Source organism: Orycteropus afer, unplaced genomic scaffold, assembly GCF_000298275.1.
Source record: "Orycteropus afer afer isolate SDZICR_OR568_19922 unplaced genomic scaffold, OryAfe1.0 scaffold00637, whole genome shotgun sequence".
Lineage (NCBI taxonomy): Eukaryota > Metazoa > Chordata > Mammalia > Tubulidentata > Orycteropodidae > Orycteropus > Orycteropus afer.
Window position 1 is genome coordinate 1,100,491 of NW_006922224.1, and position 3,950 is coordinate 1,104,440.

At 44.1% G+C, this 3,950-nt stretch overlaps 1 protein-coding gene across 1 annotated transcript in view; it reads left to right on the plus strand.

Moving 5' to 3' along the window:
- The first annotated feature begins 2,077 nt into the window (after positions 1–2,077).
- The window catches only part of LOC103210666 (dedicator of cytokinesis protein 8), a 249,080-nt gene continuing 247,207 nt past the window's right edge, over positions 2,078–3,950 (plus strand). Inside the window, exon 1 of the mRNA XM_007956577.1 lies at positions 2,078–2,176. The gene's annotated coding sequence lies outside the window, so the exon portion shown is untranslated. The remainder of the gene's footprint in view (positions 2,177–3,950) is intronic.

The window sequence follows — 3,950 nt, forward strand, 5'->3', positions numbered from 1 at the left end:
GCAGTATCACTACGGAAGTAGGATTGCCCAACCTTCCTTCCGAGGAGTGGCTGGTGGGTTTGAACCGCCAGCCTTCTGGTTAGCAGGCAAGTGCCCTTGTATTATAGTTGTTGAAATTAAAGAAAGCAAATGCTGCAGGAAATGAAAGAGTGCGATTAATACTGGCCCCTGTCACTTCATCTAGCATGTCCATTTCACTGTTTTATAATGCATGGGGCCACCAAGAGCAGGAATGTGCCTCAACTCTTTGATTCCATTCTTGAATCCATTCACCGTCTAATATCCTGGGAGGAAGAGCTGATCATGGTCTCAGATTCTGTCAGCAAAAGTGTGAGAATCCTGAAAGGAAAGTAGAGTGCTCTCAGGAAGGGATATCAACAAAAAAACAAAAAGTTGCCATTCCAACTTATGGTAACCCCATGTTGTATCAGAGTAGAACTGTGCTCCATAGGGTTTTCAGGGCTGTAACTTTTTGGTAACAAATTGCCAGATCTTTCTTCTGAGGCACCCCTGGGTGGACTTGAACTTGTAACTTTTTGTTTAGTCGATGAGCACATTAACCATTTGCACCACCCACAGACTTGGGAAGGGAGAGTGGATACCACATGTGGGACCAGAATCCAGGCTTCCTCCCCCTCTAGGTTTACTCCATCACCACAGGTGGGGGCCCAGCACACCATGTTAGAAGCTCATTATGCAGGATGGTTAACAATTATGCCCCAACACCTATGATAATAGAGAAAATAAAATAAACTTTATTAAAAAGTACATGATGTTTAAAATCAATATCTTGCTTTCTTGGGTACATGACATGGTTCAAAAATATGACCTCATTTGATTCTCATTAATCTCTGCTAGTTTCTGCTGTATTCTGCAAAAGGTGTTAATCGTGTCTGCTCAAGCCTCTTTGTGGTTTACATATGCTTGTATGGACTAACCTGAGAATCCAACCACCCACAACTGATTTAATGAGGAAATGTGTTCTGAGTTCCAAACATGGAACCAACTAATGAGTGCCTAGAAGTCATTGTGTTTGTAAGGTGGAGCTCACTGGTTGGCAGGCTTGTACAAGAATGAGGGCGTAGATGGTGGGAAGCAACCTTCTCTCATGTGCTTGGTTCCAGGTTACAGAGGTGCTCAGCAGTGCCGATATGAGTGACACAAAGGACCACTCCACTAGAACCAGTTTTGAATAAATACCCCCAAACCCAAACTCACTACTGTTGAGTTGATTTTGAGTCATAGCAACCCTATAAGACAGAGTAGAACTGCCCCCATCAGGTTTCCAAGGCTGTAAATTGTTATGAAAGCAGACTGCTTCATCTTTCTCCTGCAGAACTACTGCTGGGTTCAGACCACCAACCTTTTGGTTAGCAGCTGAGTAATTAATCACTGTTCCATCAGGGGTTCTGAATAAATATAGTCCTTAGGGATTCCAAGTAACATTTAAGGCATTTGCAGAAGGTGGTTGTTGTTATTGTTAGGTGTCCTCAAGCTACCTCCAACTCATGGTGACCTTATGTACAACAGAATGAAACATTGCCCCATCCTGCTCCATCTTCATGATCATCGGTACATTTGAGCCCATTTTTGTGGCTACTGTGACAACTCACCTCATTGCACATTCATAGGGCAGTTTTCTGGTGCTTTCTGCTCTAGCAAGCAGCTGACCAGAAGGGTTCAGCTGCTTGAACTAAGAATGGCTGGACCAAAATGGCAGCTCTGGATTTAAAAACTCTCCTGGGGTTCTGACTAGATACCCTCAGGAGGATGCAATTTCTCTGAATGGTCTGGTGAGAAGGAAGTACTTTCTGTGGATCTTTTTTGGGGACCCTAAACTCCTCCTCCTCCCATGCCATCATCCTCCCAGTATTGGGCAGGCACCATGATGGCCATTGTCTTGGCTTCTGGGAGACTGTGTCCACTAACAGGACACTGAGAACATTGCCACTGGTTCTGCCTATAGTCCAGCCAAGGCACAGGCTTTATAACATGGTTACACAGGTTGCACGTGTAATTGTAGTGATTCTTAACAATAATCCCTTCATTTAGAGTTTTCTCTTTCCATCCCAGGTACTCTTCAGCGGAAATAAGGAAGCAATTTACTCTCCCACCAAACTTTGGGCAGTGCCATCGACAGAGCATCAGCACATCTAGCTTCCCCTCTCTTCAACTAGTAAGTATGAGCCGTAAGTGTGCTTAGTGAATGGTATAGGCCAGAAGACCAGCTATGCCTTTGCTGTTAGAATCATGTTAGCTGCTCCATGGGCACCTTAGACTCTCCAATGGCCACCTCTTAACTCCATACCTACTTACTAACCTCAGGCAGTTTTCCTCTATTCCTCTCTCCTTCTGCAACCAGGACTTAGATGGCACATTGGACCTCCAGGGGCTGTGATTCTGAAGTTTCTGGACTTAGTGTGCTTCCAGAAAGGTGAACCATTTGCTGTCAAGTTGATTCTGACTCTGGGCAACCCCATGTATGTCACAATAGAACTGTGCTCCATAGGGTTTTTCAATGGCTCATTTTCCCGAAGTAGATCACTAACCTTTTCTTCTGAGGTGCCTCTGGGTGAAGTAGAGCCTTCAACGCTTTGGTTAGAAGTTTAGTAGAAGCACATAACTGTTTGTGGCACCCAGGGACTTCCATTGGGCTTCCAGGCTGTTTAATTTCACCCAAGTTATGGGTCATATTTTTTGGGAGGAGGGACTAGCTTGGAACCTTACCATCATTTGTAGCATACTTTTATTGGAAGAATATATTTCAAAGTCCCCAAATCCAAGTTACCTTCATTTTTTAAAATATTTTTTTAAGGTATAATTTACATATAATAAAAGTCACTTTAAAAAAAAAGTTGTGGTTTGGGTGAAAGTTTACATAGTACATTAGTTCTCATTCAACAATGTAGGCATAATTCTGTTTCGTGACATTGGTTGCAATTCCCTCAGTGTAACAGCTCTCTTCTCACTTCACCTTGAGTTCCCCATTTCCATTCTTCCTTCTTTCCTGTCCTTTCTGGCTTTCTGAGCTTTCTTTTTGGGCAAATACTGCCCTTTTGGTCTTGGATAGTTAATTGTTCTGAGCAGTACAGTCCTCACAGGCGTTACTATTCACTTTATAGGCCTGTCTATTATATGACTGAAAGGTAATTCCTAGGGGTGGGTTCAGTTCCAGGTTTGAAGGGTGTCTAAGGGCCACCGTCTCAGTGCTTCCACCAGACTATTAGACCAGTAAGTCTGGTCTTTATGACGATTTTGAAAATTCCAGACATTCCTTGCAACTTGACGAACTTTGGAATTTCACCATAATCAGGATATAGAACCGTTCCTTCACCCTACAAAGCCCCTTGTGCCCCTTTGCAGTCTGGCTGCTCTCCAGGCAGTCAACTGCTCCTAGCTTTGTGGTTGTTAGCTGCCACTGAGTCAGCTGACTCATGGTGACCCTGTATACTACAGAATGAAACGTTGCCTGGTCCTGTGCTATCTTCACAGTTGCCGGCGTGTTCAAGTCAATCCTTATAGCTACAATGCCAGTCCACCTCCCTGAAGATCTCTCTCACCCTCACTGGCCCTCTACTCACCAAACATGATATCCTTCTCCAACTATTGATCCCTCTTGATGCCATGTCCAAAGCAAGTGAGCCAGACCATGTTTTATTGTGAGTCATGTAGTTTTCACTGGCTCATTTTTAGATTCACCGGGCCTCTCTCCTAGTTTGTTTTAGTCTGGAACCTCCCCTGTAATCTGTCCACCATGGGCAACCCTGCTGGTGTCTGAACTACCAGTGGAATCCAGCATCACAGCAACACGTGAGCCACCTCAGTATAACATGCTGACAAGATGGGTGGTAAAAAGATTGCCTGCTGATCTTTGACAAAGGCCCCAAATCCATTAAGTGGGGAAGAGAATGTTTGTTTAATAAATGGTGCTGGCAAAACTGGAGATCCAT